General features: G+C 42.7%; 1 long non-coding RNA gene across 1 annotated transcript in view; it reads left to right on the top strand.

Annotated features, from left to right (window-relative positions):
• The first annotated feature begins 17,485 nt into the window (after positions 1-17,485).
• LOC309656364 overlaps positions 17,486-22,871 on the top strand; it is a 47,990-nt gene continuing 42,604 nt past the window's right edge. The window contains exon 1 of the long non-coding RNA XR_014261298.1: positions 17,486-17,757. This is a non-coding gene — a long non-coding RNA (uncharacterized lncRNA). The remainder of the gene's footprint in view (positions 17,758-22,871) is intronic.

Raw genomic sequence — 22,871 nt, 5'->3', positions numbered from 1 at the left:
ATATCACAAGTTTCCATTTCCTAAATTATCCATTTTTTATTAAAACTTTTACTGAATGAAAACATTACATTCAGAAAAATGCACAAACCATAAGTGCACAGCTTGACTGCAACAGAGTGAACACATTTGTGAAACCACCACCCAGGTCAAGAAACAGAGGATGACCAGCATCAGAAATCTTCTCTCACAGCCCCTCTTGGTCATTATCCCCTAGTATCCTGACTTCTAACACCATAGATAAGTTTTGTCTGTTTTTAAGCTTTTTATAAATGAAATCATACGGTATGTACTCTTCTGAGTTTAGCTTCCTTCACTCCATGTTATGTTTATGGAATTCATCCATGTTGCTGTATGTAGTAGTAGTTTCTTCATTCTCATTGCTGAATACATTCAATTGTATTATTATATCATGATGAACTGATACATTCTACTGTTGAAGAACATTTGGGTTGTTTCCAGTCTTTAGGTTATTTAGAGTGGAGCTTCTGTGAATATTCTTGAGCCTTCCAATCCATGAACATGGTATCTCCCTCCCTTCCTTTATTTAGGTCTTCATTCATTTCTCTCAGTAATGCTGTGTGTTGTCTTGTACACCTTTCATTAGACTTGTTCCTATATATTTATATATAGGAATAAATATATTTATATATAGCAATATATATATTGCTTTTTTGATGTCATTATAAATGGTCTCATTTTTGAATTTCAGAAATTGTAGCTGGTTAGTAGAAGTACTATTGACTTTTGTATATAGACAGTGTTTCCAGCAACACTGCTAAATTTAACTAATAAATTAATTGATTGTTTTTCTCTATTGTTTATTTTCCTATTTCATTCATTTTTGTTACTATTATTTCCTTCCTTCTACTTTGTTTGGGCTTAGTTTTCTGTTGTTTTTTTCTTTCCTAGCTTCTTGCTCCGTAGAGAGATGGGGGGTCCTCTTCTGTTCCCATTGTCTGGTCTCTGCCATTCTGGATCAATGGAGTCTGTGAAAAACTGTGCCCTACCTCATGGATCATTACCAGTTCTTCCCCTTCCGTACCTGCTCCCACCTCAGTGCTTTACCTTGAGATTCTTCACCTTCAGGATGCTAAGTGCCAGCCCCAGGCTTTCCTACTTTCTCTCCTTTTGTTATGTTGGTATTGAAACCTCATTTAGTTGCAGAAAGGTAGATGCAAGAAGGACAGGAATTTAAGAACACTGGGCTGGCTATCTCAAAAAGCAGCCCATTTACAGCACAGGGGCAGCTGCACAATTTTCTAGTTGTTAGATAGTTTGGGTCTCTGGACGGCTGGAAAATTAAGTGTATTTCTATCTTTATTTATGTGAATGGATTGCTTTGTTTCCTAGTTGAAGCATGGGCGAGCAATTGTTTTGCCTTTCAGATTCTAGTAATTGATTGTCTGTCAGTTTTGATTTTCAAAATTGTTTTTCATTTTTGTGTTTTTCAGGTAAGAAAAGTGCAGAAGGCTGTAATGGGGGCTGCTCTCCAGACACCATTTAGAGCAAGACATCTCCCAGGACAATCTTTCTAAAATGCAACTCCGACCATGCCTTACCCTCACTTAAAGGATTTTAATAATTCTCACTGTCTACTGAATAGAGACCAAACTCCCAGCTTGGCTAAATGACCCTTTGTAACAAAGCCCCTGGCTGAGACTCAGGCCACACTGAGCTACTTACAGTTTTCAAAAGCTGCCTTGCCCTTGCTCCCCTCCTGGCCTTTGAATATGTTACGCATGTGGCCTGGAATGCCCACTCTCATCCCCTTTTACCTTGAAGGACTGCTCATCCTTCAAGATTCAGCTCAGACTTCACTTCCAGAAAGGCTTTCTGATCTACCCCCTCAAGCTGGGTTAAATCTTCTTCCCTGAATGCTGACAACGCCCTCTCCCCCCATGCATTCTGCTATCAAACCACTTGCCACATTGGCTTGTGATAGACTGTGCTATGAGCTCCTTTTGAAAAAGGACTGTTTCTTATGCATCTCTTTATCCCATGCCCCTGGAAGGACCTCAGTAATGGTCTGTAGGTTGAACAGTGTGGCTCCTGCTGGGCTAGGAGCTCCTGTCAGATATGATTCTGGTGATATTAAGGCCGCCACACATATGAAGATGCTGGTGCACTGAAAAGGCAAGGACAGCCCCATTTACTTCCATAAGACCTACTGTCCCTGCTAGCTGTGCCCTGGTGTGTGCGTGCAGACAAATGACAAGTATTGCCTCCCATGCCTCACACTGTGCAGGCTAATTGCCCTCTTCCATCCTTCAGGGTCCATCTCTGTTAACACCCCCAGTCTGTTTCACTGAGGGTAGCAGAGAGACAGGAACCAATGTGAAAGCTGCTCCTTTCTACCATCAGAGCGGAGAGAGGGCTGCTTCAACCAGTGGAAGGAGCATGGCCTTGGGGTCAAATATCTTGGAGTGAAATCCTGGCTCTGCATCTACTATGTCACCTTGAGCACAGAGGATTTTCAGGGCAGTGAAACTACTCTATATGATACCATAATGGTGGATACATGCCATTATATATTTGTCAAAACCCACAGAATGTACAGCACAAAAAGTGAACCCTAATCTAAACTATGGACGTTGGTTGTAAAAAAAAATTGTATCACTTTATGATATGCAATGATTGCCAGGACTGTTAAGTGAAAAAAGCAAGATACAGAACAATATATATAGTATGCTACCTTTGTGTAAGGAAGAGGGTTGGGGAATAAGAAATATATATTCACATTTGCTTATATCTGCATAAAGAAAACTGGAAAAGATATACCAGAAATTATAAAAGTGGTTACCTCTGGGGACTAAGGAATAGGGTGTATGGGGACAGGGGTGGAAGCACAACTTCCCAATGTTTCCCTTTTTATTTTGTTTTTATTTGTGAACCATATGAACGTATTACCCATTAAACCTGTTTAAAAAATTAATTCATTCTATAATGTCTAAATCGCATGGTACAAAAACCTACTCGTGAGACTCAATGGGGGAAGTGTGCTAATGTATCACACAGAAAAATAACCTGGACCCAGGTAGTGCTTAGGAATCATGGGATTGGGAAACTTACAGGACAGTGGCTCGTCTCTTACTCATGCTTCTGCCTTTCTACCAAGGGGCTCTGTAGTTGCATCTGTCTGGGCTTCTTCTCCACCACTTAGACTCCCCACCTACTCACACCCCAGCACCAGAGCAAAGCCTCTTCTCCCTGTTCCTTTGAAGCTGTGGTTAGAGACAGTTTCAAAGAACAGGGGTTTGGGCAGGACCACAATGATAGGCTTGCTTGGTACGGGCTATTGCTGGACAAGTCACTCAGATGTTAGGGCAAAGAGCCAACCGGAAGTGGGCTCCCCTAGACATGGATGAGCAGATGATGGCTCTAGGGTGCCTGGAGAAGAGAGGCAGAGAGACAAACTTGACAGGTTAGGAGTCTGTCCCCACTTCCTGTGTGACCTGGGCAAATCCCTTCTTCTCTCTGAGCTTCAGTTTCTCATTTGTGGGACAAGGGGATTGGACTAGACCCCTTCGGTCTCAAAAGGGGAAAGCAGCAAAGTGCAGTGAAAAGAACATTGAACTAGGAGTGGGGAGACCTGGTTTCCAGGGCCTCTACTCCCATAGCCTTGTTATTGGGCCTTCATCAGGCCATGTGACCTCCATGAACCTCAGTTTCCTTTACCAGAAAATGGGGATAACACTCTCTGAAGATTGCTGTGAGTTAAATAAACTCATGTGCATGAAAGTGCCTTGTCAACTGTCCTGTGAGTGTAGGTATGAGGGGTGATTATAAAGGCTGCCACCTCTATAAAACTGAGGTATAACCCCTTCCTTGTCCCCCTGTCAGGATGACTGTGGGGGGCACATGAGACAGCATAGGATGGGTGCAGCGCCTGAGCCCTGGACTGGGACACAAGAGCTGGGCTCTATCACTTGCCACCTGTGTGACCGTGGCCAAGGGTCCTTCCTCTCCGGGCTTCCATTCTTCATCCGTGGCCTGGGAATGATAGTGCCTGCCTGACAGGTTATAGTGAGGGTAGATGCCAGGGTAAGCCTGAGGGTGTTGTGTGGACTGTGGTGTGATTTCTGGTGAGAGGAATGATTAATGGGACAGTTACCTGGCTCCCCAGTTCCCGATGGAAACTATTCTGTGATGTTGATTAAGCTCACTTACACAGGCCTCCTCCAAGGCCCTGGGAGGGGGCCAGCAATATATTTACACGGTCATAATGTTTCTGTAAAATTTATAGAAGTAAAATGTTTCAGTTAAGACCACTGTCTCTTCCCCTCTGAGGTCTCTGTCATATTTCCACTCATGTTGGATGGTGTTGGACGGTCATGGGCATTTTTGGGATCTGGCTAAGGGGAGGTTGAGTTGAAGATACATTTATTTGACTTAGTGGATATATTTATGTAGTTTATAGTCACTTCCGTGTATACTCACTTCTGTGTATTTTTTTAAAATTTTATTTATTTTATTTATTTTTGGCTGCATTGGGTCTTCCTTGCTGCGCACAGGCTTTCTCTCTTTGGGGCGAGCGCGGGCTACTCTCTGTCGCGGTACACGGGATTCTCACTGTGGTGGCCTCTCCTGCTGCAGAGCACAGGCTCCAGGCGCGCGGGCCTCAGCAGCTGTGGCACACGGGCCTAGTTGCTCCACGGCATGTGGGATCTTCCCAGACCAGGGCCCGAACCCGTGTCCCCTGCATTGGCAGGCAGACTCTCAACCACTGCACCACCAGGGAAGCCCTACCTCTGTGTATTGCTAGCCATTCTGGCAATAATACTTCTACCCACCAATACCCACCACGCGGACTCACCCATTATCATGACATGAAGGTGCAGGCCAGAGGCCATGTTGAAATATGAACGTGTCAATGCCCAGCCCTGGCAGGTTGTGGGGGAGAAACAAAGTGTGAAGTGTATAGAGCCCGAAGCTAGTCTGTGGAAAATTCTTCCATCATCAGAACGTCGATTTATTTCTCATGGATGCCCAGTCAAAATGTAAATTCCCTCCTGTCAAAGAATATACTCAGTAATGCCACGTATACAATTACAAATGCACCACACATTTTGCTTCTCTTTAATGAGATTCATGCAAAATAAAATATATCAGAAGTCCATTGTTTGTAGGGCTTGAGCACTATAGCAGTCCTACTAACAGGAGGTGTTTCTGTGTGTGAAGCTGCATGTTTTATGCATCCCAATATATGGAATCGCATTTTGGTGTAACTGATGCATCATGTCCTGATGAGGTCTGGTAGTTCCAGATGAAATGGCACACAAAATTGCCCAACACAGCAAGACGGCCTGGAGAAACAAGGACTGCAGTGACAAAACTCCTGCAAATACTCATCAATAAGTACAGTGTATGTAGCATAAGGGTGATTTTATTACACAATTATGTAGCCCAAAGCAATGTAGTAGCAATTTAAGAATGCATCTGAATTGCGCTGGTTAACGAGCCATCAGTTCAGAGTTTTTAAGACTGGTCCTTACCCTGAAATCTTACAGTTCACTTATAAAAGTGGGATAGAAGTTTCCCCCAATTTGAAAACAATCCTAAAAATTTACAACTTTACCAACAAGCTGTGAAGCTGAAAGAAACTTTCCTAAACTATTAACAATAAAATAACAGATTGGCTAACACACCAGAGGAAACACTGAATTATCTTTCTAGTCTCCTTATAGAAAATGCCATATACTATACTTTATAGTATTGTCACATGAAGAGGCCATCAAAATGTATGTAGCCAAAAATCAAGGAAAATAAGGTATTACAAAGGCACATTAGGCACTTAAAAATATTATGCTCTTTGGGGGGGGCTGGTTTGTGATATTTGTAGTATGTCAGCTTTCCTTATTTGTAGGTTGTTTTGCTTTCTTTTCTCATTCTAAGTGCTATTCATGCTTGTACCTGATTTTGTATTTATAATTTTTTATTAATTTTCCTTTTGGAAGGCCTCCAATTGTATAAATTTAGGGCCCCACAGAACTTGGATCTGCTGCTGCCTGAGGGGCTGCACTGACTCACAGACCCCTCCGGAACGGCCCCCCCCACCGTTCTCTCCAGCCACCTTGGGCCTTGCACGCCGCACCCTGCAGCTGGTGCTGCCCTCCACCTGAGCCAGCCCAGCCCCAGCCCCGGGCACAGCAGGCAGCAGTAACAGGCAGCTCCCAGGAGGAACGGGGCCTGGCCCTGGGAGCTCCCACCCTCCCGCACACGCTGTATTCAGCTTCCTAACCCGGGCCTCACTGCTCTCACATCTTCTCTGGCTCTTCAACACCTTCAGGACAAGATGGTCTGACATTCAAGGCTCTTCTGGGTCTGGTTTTATTTTACATTGAAAATGGGATTTTAAAAATTACATTTCCTTGAAGAATAAAGCTAATAAATAGGAAAGCTGTTTTGTATCTGGTCACCACAGTAAATTATTTCATGTATTTTTTTTTTCTTTTTTGTCTATTTTTTTCCTGTTGATTCTCTAGGAATTTCTAGGAAGACAAGCATGTCATCTGCAAATAGCCGTGTGGACTATTCCTTGCCAATATTTATATTTCTGTACCAGGCAGAGGTTTTGTTTGCAAACAACAGAAACCAACTCTACTTTAACATTGGAAGGCTATTGGAAGAGCCAAACTCTGGGAAGCCAACATAACCAACCAAGTCCCACTAGAAATTCAGACTTCTTTCCATGCTTAAGTGCTTTCCCCCGACCCCAAAAATAAGTTCCAGCCTAGCAAACTGAAAATATCTTCACTCTTTTATCAGTTACTCTGAACAACTCCAAGTCCAGGATTTCTGGGCAAGGTCCATTCCTTCTCTAATTCTGTCCTAATCCTATCTCAATACTCTGCAAACAATATATACAATGCTGGATTAAAGGGAAATACAAGAGAAATCCATTAAAGTATTTAAATATATACATGGCAGAGCAGAGCAGGAAATATGGGTAGGAATATGGGGCTCTATGCCTTGGCTCGGATGTATGACCTCCCTCCTCTACCATTTATTCCATGTTGACTTTGCCGTCAGCCAACACCTCATCTGGTAGGGGTTTTTACCTGTTGGGGTGGCCTAGACCATCATTCCTGAGGGGTCTGGGCCCTGGTGGTTTTGCCTAACATGTTTGTTGTAGTCTTCCTTCTATGTAGACCGCTACGCATAGCAGTATTAGCAAGCAGAGCAGAGGGTTCCCAGAGAGTCAGCCTCATTTCTTCATGCTCCATTGTAATGACCTCCCCATTACCCTTTAATACTCTCAGTCAGCACTGTCCAGTAGAACTTTCTGCAATGATGGACGTGTTCCACATCTCCTCTGCATGAAATGGTAGCCAACAGCCATATGTTATAGCCCAATAAGGTAGACACTAGCCATAAGTGGATACTGACCACTTGAAATGTGACTAGTGTGACTGATGGACTGAATTTCTAACTTAGTTTAAATTAAATTTAAATAGAATAGCCACAGGTGGCTAGTGGCTACAGTACTGGACAGCCACATGTAAATCAATCGTTCCAGCTAACACCATGACCTCCCTTGGGCCTGTTCGTCCACTGGCATGAGAGCCCATGATGGCTGGTCAGCAGTATTAACTTCCTATTTGCTGGAACCATTAAGTGTCCCAGACAGAAGCTTTCCTCCCTTGCATATCAAAACCTCTCAACCCACAGATGTAGAGTTGTGGAAACAAAAAGCAAATTTTTTGAAAGGGGGTTATTTGGTTTAATAGTGACACGTGCCATTCCCACATCCATGCCTTAGTGCCAAGATTGCTATAAACTTATCACTATAAGCTGGTTGCTGGTTGAGCTCATATGCCACATCCTGGAGGACAGTGTCCCAAACCACAAGATGTTGTCTACCAAGGTGCTGTAACTGACCCTTCATCTGTCTGTTCTTCTCTTCTCTCAGGCCAGCTCTCCTGGTGTATGATAAGACCTGTGAATCCCATGACCAGTGGCCCATTGCTTCACTTCTTTGACTGTAAAATGAGTTCCTTGGGCAGAAACAGTATTGTAGGGGTTGTTCTGATGGTATTTATGAAGTCCACTGATGTTGGTCCTGATGGAAGCATGACGGAGAGAAAATGTCTATTCAACTCCAGTGTACATATTTACTCCCATGAGGACAAATCACTGCATCTCCATGATGGAAGGAGTCCAGTATAACCAACTTGTTATCACAGAGCTGACTGTTCCTCTCGAGTCATGGTATGGAGAGTCCAGTAGTATGGTATCAGATGTGCAGAAGTGGCCTCCACTGCTGGAAATTAGACCCTTGTCAGCAGCAGTGGCTTCTTCAGCTTTGGAGTGGCTGTTAAGTCCTTACTTGGACGGGTGGTCTCTGCCACTTCCAAAACCACCTCATTCCTGTGTAGGCCCAGGAGCAGCTGGGGAAAGAAGTTGATAGATGTCAACTCATCCACTGGGTGGGTCATCAAGTCCACCTGGTTACTGAGAACTTCCTCCACAGTAAAGGACATTTTAGAGAACATTCATGGGAGACACAGTAGTCTCTGCCTCTGGGTCACTTCTGACAGATCCATCCACATTATCTTTCCCAGACCACATGGTCACCAATCTCCAGTCTTGTTCTTTCCAAGCCGCTGGTCATCCAGCCAGACCATTAGCTACTGCTCATGAACCAACGTAGATCTGTATCTCAGGCCATCTTGCCTTCAAGGAAAGAGGCCAACAAGATATAATGTTCTCAAGTCTGCCCTTGAGATTTCTCTTCCCCACCATCTTTAGGGGCCGCCTCTGAGTGGGACAGTAGCACCACAGAAGTCCACTTCTGGTGGACCAGCTCTGTGTAAACCCTGCTCAGTTCTTTTCCTCCCCCGTCAACTGGCTGTAGGAAATACTCCATGACATTATAGATGCGGGGGGTGATGGGAGGGCAGGACCACAGTATCTGAGATGTGCCTACAGCTGTGTCTGGGTGACAGGCCACTCATGTGCTCAAGTGAACACACAGAGCGCCTCTTGCTGCAACAACTCCCTCAGGGCAGTTTGTGCTCCAGCCTTCTTGCTCTCCCTGAATCTAAGCATCTAAATTCTTGTAATTATAATTCCATGGTTTATTTTGTGTATCAGATTTCGGTACGTCAGCTTTGCAAAAGAGTCTTTTTCCATCTTTATGTCCTACGTAGGTTAAATAAGAATATCAGTGCCTCAAAACTTTGTCAAATTTTACTTTGAAATCATTTATGTATTTATGTGTTTTGGTGGGTAGAACCTGAACAATCTTTACAATTTTTTCTGTAGTTATTGGACCACTTCAGTTTTCTACCACTTACTGAGTCAACCTAGGTAGTTTACATATTTCTAGTAATTTTTCCACTTTATCCATAATAGCTTTCTATTTTACCTAAGTTTTCAAAAAATGTTTGACATTCTGTTATACATATCATTTGCATAAAATCTGTATAATCTCTTCTGTATCTGCAGCTGTATCATTCCCTTTGCCATTTCTAATGATACATATCTATGATTTCTCTCCTTTTTCTTAGTCAACTTGGCAGTCTGATCAGATCTTAATTTTATCAATTCTGTTTTATTTTTCTGTCATAAATTTTTTACATTTTCTTTATTCCTCTCTCTTACTCTCCTGAGAATATTTTATTGTTCCTTTCCAGCTTCTCAAATTGAATACTCAGGATATTTTAAAAAATAATTCTTACAATTATCCACTTGAATGTAAGCTCCACAAAGAGAAACTTTCTCTCTTTTGGTCATTGCTCTATCCTCAGCACCTAGAGCAGTGCTGGCTTATAAGAGATACTCCGAATATCTTTGTGGAATGCATGAATGAGTTATTGACTTTACACAAAAGAGCTTAAGACTATGACACTGCTCTGAGGAAACTTTCAGTCAGATTATCTAGGTTTTGGTATAAAATACTCTCATTGTTAACAATTTCATGCATTTTGTAATCAGAATTTTTATTTTTCAATTTAACTTGAGCTATTTAGAGGAATGTTTGAAAATTTCCAAGTAGTTAGACTTGAGATGAAAACCTTCTCTTTTTGTTGTTAACTTCTAGATTTATTATGTTATGAGCAGGTAATGTGGCCCATCTGATTTTTACTTTTTGGTTTCTGAGATCTTTGTGGCCTGGTATGCAGTCAATTTTTGTTACTGTTCCATGAGGATCTAAAAATAAAACAGATAGTTTGTTTTTGGACTACACATGAAGCTTGTAAAATTTGATATTCAAACCTTCTCTTTACTAAATTTGATTCTGGGTTATGATAAATCCTTCCACTATGCCTATGGTTTGGTTGAAGTCACTTTTTATTTCATATCTTCTTGGCAGACTATATCATTTATTTGAAAAAAATTATGTTCTTTATCTTGCTTAATGCATCTTGTCTTGAATTCTACTTTGTCTGATATGAGTATATCCTACATTGCTTTCTTTTTGTCAGTTTTTGCCTGGGATATCTTTGCCAGTCCTTTAATGTTAATTTTCGTCATTTTGTTTTAAGTGAATATTTTGTGACTGATTGGTGTGTAACTAGATTTGTGTGTGTGAGTGTGTACAAGAATATGTGTGTGCATGCTCAATAAAGAGATTTCACTATAAGTCACAGGTATACTGTAACAATGAAATGTTTGGTCTTCCTGACATTTAATTTCATGTTTTCTGTTTATTATTCTTTCTCAATGTTTACCTTTTTCCCTTTTCTGAATTTTGTTGGGTTGACAAAGCATTGTCTGTCCCTTGTTTTTCCTCTTGTGGTTTTTAACTTCCATATCATACCCATATTATTAGTGCTTATATTTATTTATCCACTGAATAAGACAAGTCTTTTATAAGAGATAGATACCCAGCTTAAACTGGCTTAAGAAAGATTTTCATAACCGAGGAGCCCAGATGTCCAGACTAAGTTTAGATGTCAGCTTCTCAGAGAGCTGTCCAGGAATACTAACTGCTGGCATCTGGTGGCGTGGTGAAAAACTGAACTTTGGCTGCTGAGATAAGGGTAGCCTTCAGTGGACATTCAGCTTGTTACCAGGCAACATGAGCTTCCACAGTCATTTGCTGGGTAATCCCTCTCTACCTCTTCATGTCCTTATTTTTTCTATTCCCTGGAATAATTTAATGAGCTTTGAGAATGTCTGTTCCTTCAGCTTTGTAGAACTCCCCTCTGAAATCTTTTCTAGGGATTAGCTCTTTAACAACTTTCTCTATTTCTTTTATTCAGATTTATCTATTTAGACTTTCTATCTCTTCTGGGGTCAGTTTTGATAAATAATGTATTCCTGGAAAATCAATATTTCAACTAGATTTTTCAAAGTTATTTGCATAGTTATGCAGAGAAACCTTTTATAATTTTGAAATTCCCTCAGTTTCAAAGGTTATTCCCACTGTCTTTCTTGTTTTGGATGTGTGTGCTTTCTCATGCATAATCCTCTCTCTTATTCTCTGACGGATGGATGTCAATGCTCAGAGCAATGTGGGAGCTCACTTGTTGAAGATGACAGTACTTCTTTCATCCTGGGTCTTGGGAAAACTGTGGGCAGCAAAATCCCCACCTCACTCTACTCCCTTCAACTGGAATCCACATGAGCAAAAACTAAACTATTGTGCTAAGCCACTGATATTTTTGGAATTTACCCATTACAGCACCTTATCTAATATTCACGTTTTCTTCTATTATTTTTATAATTTCATTTTTATGATTAAGATCCATCTGGAATTTGTTTTAGAATAAGAAGTAACATGGAAAGCCATCCTTTTTTTTTTTTTTTTAGATACATGGTGAGTTATACCAAAACCCTTTATTGAATGGTATTTCCCCCTGCTGACTTAACGTACCATCTTTACCTTAAACTAAATTCTCCTATTATTTCTGTCCTTTTTTTGAGGTCTTAATTTTTTTCTTTAATCTGCTGACATGCCAAGACCAAATGCTGTTGGTCTTGTTTGTTCTTTATCAAGTTTTCCCTGAGATGTACTGTACTTTTTCAAAATGTTAATTCAAGTCTTCCCTTACTTTAGGAATTTTTCCTCTAACTTTCTTGAGCTCTTTGTTCTCTCCCCACGTCCCTTTTTGCATTTTCAGCATTCTCCTTTTGGATGCTTCTAAAGTGACCTTCATTTTGGCAGTCATGTTAGTAATTTCTGAATTCTCTTTCTCCTTCATAGTAGCCTGCTCCAGTTTTATCTCTCAAATCTCTCAAACAATGTGGCTCAGAATTTTTCCAAAATTACCTCTTATTTACTGAACTCAAACATTTCCACTGGAGGCCTATTCTCATTTCTTGCCTTTGTCCCCTCTTTTGAGCTTCTCTTTCTCCTCTCATTCTGATTTATTGTTGTAGCTAATTGTTTTTTTTGAATTTTTAAATTTTATTTATTTTTTATACAGCAGGTTCTTATTAGTTATCCATTTTATACATCTTAGTGTATATATGTCAATCTCAATCTCCCAATTCATCACACCACCACCCTCCCCACCACTTTCCTCCCTTGGTGTCCATACGTTTGTTCTCTACATCTGTGTCCTGCAAACCAGTTCATCTGTACAATTTTTCTAGGTTCCACATATATGCGTTAATATACGATATTTGTTTTTCACTTTCTGACTTACTTCACTCTGTATGATAGTCTCTAGATCCATCCACGTCTCTACAAATAACCCAATTTCATTCCTTTTTATGGCTGAGTAATATTCCATTGTATATATGTACCACAACTTCTTTACCCATTCGTCTGTCGATGGGCATTTAGGTTGCTTCCATGTCCTGGCTATTGTAAATAGAGCTGCAATGAACATTAGGGGTACATGACTCTTTTTGAATTATGGATTTCTCAGGGTATATGCCCAGTAGTGGGATTGCTGGGTCATATGGTAATTCTATTTTCAGTTTTTTAAGGAACCTCCATACTGTTCTCCATAGTGGCTGTATCAATTTACATTCCCACCAACAGTGCAAGAGGGTTCCCTTTTCTCCACACCCTCTCCAGCATTTGTTGTTTGTAGATTTTCTGATGATGTCCATTCTAACTGGTATGAGGTGATACCTCATTGTAGTTTTGATTTGCATTTCTCTAATAATTAGTGATGTTGAGCAGCTTTTCATGTGCTTCTTGGCCATCTGTATGTCTTCTTTGGAGAAATGTCTATTTAGGTCTTCTGCCCATTTTTAGATTGGGTTGTTTGTTTTTTTAAATATTGAGCTGCATGAGCTGTTTATATATTTTGGAGATTATTCCTTTGTCCGTTGCTTTGTTTGCAAATATTTTCTCCCATTCTGAGTGTTGTCTTTTCGTCTTGTTTGTAGTTTCCGTTGCTTTGCAAAAGTAAGTTTCATTAGGTCCCATTTGTTTATTTTTGTTTTTATTTCCATTACTTTAGGAGGTGGATCATAAAAGATCTTGCTGTGATTTATGTCAAAGGGTGCTCTTCCTATGTTTTCCTCTAAGAGTTTTATAGTGTCTGGCCTTACATTTAGGTCTCTAATCCATTTTGAGTTTATTTTTGTGGATGGTGTTAGGGAGTATTCTAATTTCATTCTTTTACATGTAGCTGTCCAGTTTTTCCAGCACCACTTTTTGAAGAGGCTGTCTTTTCTCCATTGTATATCCTTGCCTCCTTTGTCATAGATTAGTTGACCATAGGTGCGTTGGTTTATCTCTGGGCTTTCTATCCTGTTCCATTGATCTATATTTCTGCTTTTGTGCCAGTACCATATTGTCTTGATGACTTTAGCTTTGTAGTATAGTCTGAAGTCAGGGAGTCAGATTCCTCCAGCTCCGTTTTTTTCCCTCAAGACTGCTTTGGTCATTCGGGGTCTTTTGTGTCTCCATACAAATTTTAAGACTTTTTGTTCTAGTTCTGTAAAAAATGCCACTGGTAATTTGATAGGGATTGCATTGAATCTGTAGATTGCTTTGGGTAGTAGAGTCATTTTCACAATATTGATTCTTCCAATCCAAGAGCATGGTATATCTCTCCATCTGTTTATATCATCTTTAATTTCTTTCATCAGTGTCTTATAGTTTTCTGCATACAGGTCTTTTGTCTCCCTAGGTAGGTTTATTCCTAGGTGTTTTATTCTTTTTGTTGCAGTGGTAAATGGGAGTGTTTCCTTAATATCTCTTTCAGATTTTTCATCATTAGTGTATAGGAATGCAAGAGATTTCTGTGCATTAATTTTGTATCCTGCAACTTTACCAAATTCATTGATTAGCTCTAGTAGTTTTCTGTTGGCATCTTTAGGATTTTCTACATATAGTATCATGTCATCTGCAAACAGTGACAGTTTTACTTCTTCTTTTCCAATTTGTATTCCTTTTATTTCTTTTTCTTCTCTGATTGCTGTGGCTAGGACTTCCAAAACTATGTTGAATAATAGTGGTGAGAGTGGACATCCTTGTCTTGTTCCTGATCTTAGAGGAAATGCTTTCAGTTTTCCAGCATTGAGAATGATGTTTGCTGTGGGTTTGTCATATATGGCCTTTATTATGTTGAGGTAGGTTCCCTCTATGCCCACTTTCTGGAGAGTTCTTATCATAAATGGGTGTTGAATTTTGTCAAAACCTTTTTCTGCATCTATTGAGATGATCATATGATTTTTATTCTTCAATTTGTTAATATGGTGTATCACACTGATTGATTTGCATATACTGAAGAATCCTTGCATCCCTGGGATAAACCCCACTTGATCATGGTGTATGATCCTTTTAATGTGTTGTTGGATTCTGTTTGCTAGTATTTTGTTGAGGATTTTTTCATCTATATGCATCAGTGATATTGGTCTGTAATTTTCTTTTTTTTGTAGTATCTTTGTCTGGTTTTGGTATCAGGGTGATAGTGGCCTCATAGGATGAGTTTAGGAGTGTTCCTTCCTCTGCAATTTTTTGGAAGAGTTTGAGAAGGATGGGTGTTAGCTCTTCTCTAAATGTTTGATAGAATTCACCTGTGAAGCCATCTGGTCCTTCACGTTTGTTTGTTGGAAGATTTTTAATCACAGTTTCAATTTCATTACTTGTGATTGGTTTGTTTGTATTTTCTATTTCTTCCTGGTTCAGTCTTGGAAGGTTATACCTTTCTAAGAATTTGTTCATTCCTTCCAGGTTGTCCATTTTATTGGCATAGAGTTGCTTGTAGTAGTCTCTTAGGATGCTTCGTATTTCTGCGGTGTCTGTTGTAATTTTTCCGTTTTCATTTCTAATTTTAATGATTTGAGTCCTCTCCCTCTTTTTCTTGATGAGTCTGGCTAATGGTTTATCAATTTTGTTTATCTTCTCAAAGAACCAGCTTTTAGTTTTATTGATCTTTGCTATTGTTTTCTTTGTTTCTATTTCATTTATTTCTGCTCTCATCTTTATGATTTCTTTCCTTCTACTAACTTTGGGTTTTGTTTGTTCTTCTTTCTCTAGTTCTTTTAGGTGTAAGGTTAGGTTGTTTATTTGAGATGTTTGTTGTTTCTTGAGGTAGGATTGTATTGCTATAAAGTTCCCTCTTTGAACTGCTTTTGCTGCATCCCATAAGTTTTGGATTGTCGTGTGTTCATTGTCATTTGTCTCTAGGTATTTTTTGATTTCCTCTTTGATTTCTTCAGTGATCTCTTGGTTATTTAGTAACGTATTGTTTAGCCTCCATGTGTTTGTGTTTTTCACATTTTTTTCCCTGTAATTGATTTCTAATCTCGTAGCGTTATGGTCAGAAATGATGCTTGATATGACTTCAATTTTCTTAAATTTACTGAGGCTTGATTTGTGATGCAAGATATGATCAATCCTGGAGAATGTTCCATGCACACTTGAGAAGAAAGTGTAATCTGCTGTTTTTGGATGGAATGTCCTATAAATATCAATTAAATCTATCTGGTCTGTTGTGTCATTTAAAACTTGTGTTTCCTTATTAATTTTCTGTTTGGATGATCTGTCCATTGGTGTAAGTGAGGTGTTAAAGTCCCCCACTACTATCGTCTTACTGTCAATATCCTCTTTTATAGCTGTTAGCAGTTGCCTTATGTATTGAGGTGCTCCTATGTTGGGTGCATATATATTTATAATTGTTACATCTTCTTCTTGGATTGATCCCTTGATCATTATGCAGAGACTTTCTTTGTTTCTTGTAACAATCTTTATTTTAAAGTCTGTTTTATCTGATATGAGTATTGCTACTCCAGCTTTCTTGTGATTTCCATTTGCATGGAATATCTTTTTCCATCCCCTCACTTTCAGTCTGTATGTGTCCCTAGGTCTGAAGTGGGTCTCTTGTAGGCAGCATATATATGGATCTTGTTTTTGTATCCATTCAGTGAGCCTGTGTCTTTTGGTTGGAGCATTTAATCCATTCATGTTTAAGGTAATTATCGATATGTATGTTCCTATGACCATTTTCTTAATTGTTATGGGTTTGTTTTTGTAGGTCCTTTTCTTCTCTTGTGCTTCCCACTTAGAGAAGTTCCTTCAGCATTTGTTGTACAGCTGGTTTGGTGGTGCTGAATTCTCTTAGCTTTTGCTTGTCTGTAAAACTTTTGATTTCTCCGTGGAATCTGAATGAGGTCCTTGCCAGGTAGAGTAATCTTGGTTGTAGGTTCTTCCCTTTCATCACTTTAAATACATCATGCCACTCCCTTCTGGCTTGCAGAGTTTCTGCTGAGAAATCAGCTGTTAACCTTATGGGAGTTCCCTTGTATGTTATTTGTCGTTTTTCCCTTGTTGTTTTCAATAATTTTTCTTTGTATTTAATTTTTGCCAATTTGATTACTATGTGTCTCGCCGTGTTTCTCCTTGGGTTTATTCTGCCTGGGATGCTCTGTGCTTCCTGGACTTGGGTGGCTATTTCCTTTCCTATGTTAGGGAAGTTTTCAACTATAATCTCTTCAAATATTTTCTCGGGTCCTTTCTCTCTCTCTTTTCCTTCTGGGATCCCTATAATGCAAATGTTGTTGCGTTTATTGTTTTCCCAGAGGTCTCTTAGGCTGTCTTCATTTCTTTTCATTCTTTTTTCTTTATTCTGTTGTGCAGCAGTGAATTCCACCATTCTGTCTTCCAGGTCACTTATCCGTTCTTCTGCTTCAGTTATTTCGCTACTGATTCCTTCTAGTGTATTTTTCATTTCAGTTATTGTATTGTTCATCTCTGTTTGTTTGTTCTTTAATTCTTCTAGGTGTATGTTCTTTAATTCTTCTAGGTCTTTGTTAAACATTTCTTGCATCGTCTCGATCTTTGCCTCCATTCTTTTTCCGAGGTCTTAGATCATATTCACTATCATTATTCTGAATTCTTTTTCTGGAAGGTTTCCTATCTCCACTTCATTTAGTTGTTTTTCTGGGGTTTTATCTTGTTCCTTCATCTGGTACATAGCCCTCTGCCTTTTCATCTTGTCTTTCTGTGAATGTGGTTTTTGTTCCACAGGCAGCGGGATTGTTGTTCTTCTTGCTTCTGCTGTCTGCCCTCTGGTGGATGAGGCTGTCTAAGAGGCTTGTGCAAGTTTCCTGATGGGAGGGACTGGTGGTGGGTAGAGCTGGGTGTTGCTCTGGTGGGCAGAGCTCAGTAAAACTTTAATTAGCTTGTCTGCTGATGGGTGGGGCTGGGTTCCCTCCCTGTTGGTTGTTTGGCCTGAGGTGACCCAACACTGGAGCCTACCCAGACTCTTTGGTGAGGCTAATGGCAGACTCTGGGAGGGCTCACGCCAAGGAGTACTTCCCAGAACTTCTGCTGCCAGTGTCCTTGTCCTCACAGTGAGACACAGCCACCCCCTGCCTCTGCAGGAGACCCTCCAACGCCAGCAGGTAGGTCTGGTTCAGTCTCCCCTGGGGGTCACTGCTCCTTCCTCTGGGTCCCGATGCTCACACTACTTTGTGTGTGCCCTCCAAGAGTGGAGTCTCTGTTTCCCCCAGTCCTGTCGAAGTCCTGCAGTCAAATCCCACTAGCCTTCAAAGTCTGATTCTCTAGAAATTCCTCTTCCCATTGCCGGACCCCCCCAGGTTGGGAAGCCTGACGTGGGGCTCAGAACCTTCACTCCAGTGGGTGGACTTCTGTGGTATAAGTGTTCTCCAGTTTGTGAGTCACCCACCCAGCAGTTATGGGATTTGATTTTATTGTGATTGCACCCCTCCTACCATCTCATTGTGGCTTCTCCTTTGTCTTTGGATGTGGGGTATCTTTTTTGGTGAGTTCCAGTGTCTTCCTGTGGATGATTGTTCAGCAGTTAGTTCCGGTGCTCTCGCAAGAGGGAGTGAGTGCACGTCCTACTACTCTGCCATCTTGAACCAATCTCTCTAGCTAATGTTTTGATTTCTCTTATTTATAAATGAAGGTCTAGAGCCTTACTCTTCAAATGAATTCTGCTGCACACTGGTTCCGTGGGATGTTAAAAGAGATCATAAGAAAAAAGTTCAGTGGTTCTGTAAGTGTGAGAAATGATGAGTTAAACAAAATATTTTTTAAAGTTACTGAATAAATAACACTAAATAATGGTGAGGATATGGAGTCACAGAAACTCTCACACATTTCTGGGAGGAGAGTGTAAACTTGTACTCTGGAAACTAGTTTGGCACTTTGCATACATCTGCAAATTCCATTTCTGGGTGTAACTATCTAGGAAAAAGGTGAAACTTGTTCACAAAATGTCTGGTACAGAGAAGTATTTATAGCAGCTTTGTTCAAGCAAAAACCGGAAAACTCTAAATATTTACCAACAGGAAAAGAGATAAACACATTGTAATAAATATGTATCTTACAGTGGAATACTCCTCAACCATTAAAAGTAATGAACCACAGACACATGCAGCAACATGGGTGGATTGTATAGATACTATATTGAGTGAAAGAAGCCAGACACAGAAGAGCACACATTGTATAAGAATCCATATACATGAAGCTTTAGAACAGGCAAAGCTAATCTATTGTTATAAAGCAGTTGCCTCGGGGGTGGGGGTAGGGGTGATGGGCAAGGGGTGTGAGGGGACTTTCTGGGGTGATGAAAATGTTCAAAATCTTGATACAAATGTGGGTTATATGGGTGTGATCTTTTGTCAAAATTCACTGAACTTGGTAACTGCACTGAATGTCAATTAGACACTGAAAGTGACTGCAAGACCTCTCAGAACCTTTGATAAGCTAAGACGTATTATGAATGTCAAAAGGGGTATGTGGCACACAGGGTTTCCTGGCCTAATCTGAGCCTTGCTGGAGGGACGTGGGCAGAACGTGTTCCCTCCTAAGTATAGGAACTGGGAGCAAATGGATGTGTCGGGCAGGAGCCACAGGATTCCTTGTGCCTAGGGTCCCAGGTCTCTCGGAGTACCGCCCGCACCAACAGGCTGGGGCTGGGGAGGGGCAGGTCTCTGTGCGTTGCTCCGGGGAGTCCAGGCCATGCCACCTGCTCCCCACACCGTCCTACAGCTTCTGCTAGTGGGGCCTCAGGGCGTCCACAAGGGGACTAGGCTGTAATAGTCAATAGCAGTAGAGAAATTTCTGGCATGGCGGGAGCTACCCCTGCTACCAAGACCCACTTATGCTTCCCTCTGTGGTGGTTGTGGGGCCCTATCCCCTCTGTCCTGTGCAGGCCTCCCAGAGCCCTCACTGACTCAGCACGCAGTCCTAATCAGGCAAAGCCTGGAGACAAAGGCTGGGCTGGATCCAGCTCCAGAGGCCTCCTCCCGCCCCTTTGCTCAGCCCTGCCGCCCAGACTCGGGAGGCTCTCAGGGCTCTGGTGGAAAAACTGGTCCCCAGACTTCTCTGGGTGGGTCACGGGCTGTGCTGCACCAGTGGGCTTCTCATTTTGCTTGCTCTCATCTGCTTCTCAGCTTCTAGAAATCCTGCAGAATGACTAATTTGTCAATGGTACCTTTGCTGTTTCGAACACTGCTATAGAGATGTTCTTATTTTTCTCTTCTGTCAATGCAAATGGGGCAGAACAGGTAATTTATGAATGAACCAGGGTGTGTGTGTGTGAATGTCGGTTCAGCCTGAGCCCAGGCGAAAAGAAGGGGCTGGAGGAGAGACCGGGGGGGCGGCCTGGCAGGCAGTGGACAGCCAGCCCCATGGAAGGTCCTTGCTACACACGGGAATGACATTGCTGTGTGGTGGGGCTGACAGATGCTCCGCGGGAGATTAGGAAATAAGTCTGCATCTCCCCTGGGCCCTGATACCATCAGCGGTTAAGAGGCCTGTCTGATTTCATTACAAATCTTCCATTCCCAGGGCTTAGAGCTCAGCCTCCAGACTCACAGGTGTGGGAGGACAGTGGGCCACAGCAAGGGCATTTTGCTTTTAATTGTGGTCATTAATCTGACACCATCAGCTGGTCTATCCTGCAGGTGAAGGTGGGGGTGACAGGAAAGTCATCAACTGGGAGCCAGTTGACTCTGCTGCTTTGCGCTCTAGGAAGTGGGGAGAGAGAGGGAAAAGCTTCCTAATCTTGCTTTCAGGGCCCCCTTTCCTGGCCTCACTGGGAAGGATCTAGGTTTGCTTTCTCCCCAGATTTTGTGGGAGTTTCCTGGAGCCTGTAGATGACTAGCTCCCAAGCCATGTTCCTCTTATTTTCCCAGGGCCACAGTGGTGTATGGTGGCACCTTGCCTAAGGCCAGGCCCTGTCCCAAAGTCAGGTTATGTCCCAGTGAGAAGGGTGGAGTGGGACTATTTACCAGGGCCCAGGTAAGCATCTGGAGCAGCCCAGTGAGGAGCACGACAGAGTAGGGAGAGGCCCCAGAGCCAGATGGGACAGAACTAGAGAGAAGGCCAGTGTAGCCACAAAATGGGAAGGTGGGCCAGACGGCGTACGTGTGTGCACATGTGTGCGTGTGATGGGGAGGCTGGACAGGAGAATTTCACCCTGGCAAATTCTATCCCGTCTCCATCCATCCACAGCCCTGAGCTGGCACTCCACAGGAACGGCTCTGACAGGCCCCGGGGGCGATTTAGAGGCATGGGTCCGCCCTGGGAGCTTGCCAGCATCGGACAAGTACCCAGTGGCAGATGGGCCAGAACGGGGCAGAGAGCAGGTGGGGAGAGGCCCCATGGGGTTGGGGAGGAGGTAGGCAGACAGAGACCTTGAAGGGTGAATGGAATCCTGACAGGCAGAGACAGTGTGGTGAGTGCATGGGGAAGGGGTGTACTGCTGGGGCTCCTGGCAAAGCAACAACCAAAGGGTTTGCTGAAGGATGGGGACCTACTAAAACAAGAGGGTCCACTAACAGTGAGCTTGATTCCTAGGTGGCAGGCCTGGGGTCCAATTTCTGGGGTTAGAGGCTGCCTCTGTGAGGACACCTTTCGGAAGATGGTCCTCAGACCCCCTCAGCCTGAAGGGAGCCAAGAGCAAGGCTGGGGCAGCCATAATCACAGCAGTCATCGACTACCATGTGCCAGGACCCTGGGGACCCCACGCCAGCCCTGGGGGCGGAGGCTGATACCGACGTGGTGAGTCACTGAGGCTTGGAGAGGAGAGGGACTTGTCCAGGGTCACACAGGGCAAAGCGTGTTTGAACCCAGGCCCTTCTTGCTATACTGTGGGGCCTTCAAGAGGGAAGCGCAGCCTGGCTCAACTCCTCCCACCAGCAAGAAGGGCCTGGGCATGGATGGGGGAGGAAACAAGATGCCCAGGTCGGCCCTGGTGCTTCTGCGGAATGATGTTTGGCGCTAGGAAGGTCTTTCAATCCCTCAAAGGAAAACCTAGACTCTTGTCATCTATTAGGGATAATTTGGGGTAAAGAGTCAGTAAGGCCCCATTTGAACGTGGAGCACACTTATTTGGGGTAGGTCTGGCTCAGCCTGGGGAGTTGCTGCCTGCTCTCCCACTTGCGAAGCTTAGTGACCTTGGGCAAGTCATTGCCCCTCTCTATGCCCAGGCTTTCTCACTGGTGAAATAGGGTAAGAACAGGATCCACCTCACAGGGTTATACTGAAGATGGAATGCATCATGCAGGCAAAGCACATGTAATGGTATCTGGCTGAAGAAGGCTGCTAGGTGTGAGCTATTGCTGCTATTGCAAGTCTTAGCACCTCGCAGAACCATTCAGAGGAAGAACAACAACCATTCAACAACAATTTGGCTCCAAGTTGTCAAGGAGCTTGTCCAAAAGGGAAGGTGTCACCCCTCCCTTCCTCCTCACCTGCTCCGTCCCAGGGTTTCCTCGGGACACCTGACCAAGCCAGGAAATGACTCTACTTCCTAAATATTTCAGGACCTGGCCCTGCTCTTCCATCTCTATGGCAATGAGCTGAGCTGAGGGGCTCCCAGCCTCCCTCACCTTATGGGCAGGTTCTCCCTGCCCATAGATTCCCCCTCTGGACCCTCCTCTACTGCAGCAGCTAGAGGGATTTTCCTCCAGTGCAAATCTGAGCCTCTGAGAGCCTCCTGTGACTCTCACGTGTTTGCCAGAACATGCCAGAATAAACTTGGCTTTGCACTTGCAGACATTCCTCTGTCTGGAATGCCCTTCTCTCCACTTTGTCCACCTGGTGAACTCCCTTTTATCCTTCAAAACCTAGTGCTGACACGCCTCATCTTGAAAGCTTCCAGACCACCCTTCCTCCCCAACAAGTCTGAGACAATATGCCTGGTCTTTTATGCTGCCTTTTATGTTGTGTGGACCCCTCTGTTGTCACCCAGTTTACATAATCGTTACCATTGTGCAACCTCCTTTGGACCTATCTCCACCCTCACCCTTAATCCAGGGTCTGGCTCGTGTCCGTTTTAGTTGACCCGAACTGAATTTGTTATTAGTCAAAGACTCCATAAGCTATAGATGTCACTAGACCAGGGCCACACTGTGCGGCCTTGGTCATGCCCTTTCCCTTTCTGGGCTGCAGTTTCAGTATCTCTATAATGAGGAAGCTGCCAGGGTCTCTGGGCTGTTCTGAGTTTCTGGAACTTCCCAGGTCTGCCTGCCTACTCTAGGGG

This window comes from Balaenoptera physalus (genome assembly GCF_965194825.1).
Source record: "Balaenoptera physalus genome assembly, chromosome: 2".
NCBI classification, from domain to species: Eukaryota; Metazoa; Chordata; class Mammalia; order Artiodactyla; family Balaenopteridae; genus Balaenoptera; species Balaenoptera physalus.
The sequence above is the reverse complement of the archived record's forward strand: the minus strand, read 5'-3'. Positions and strand labels throughout refer to the sequence as shown.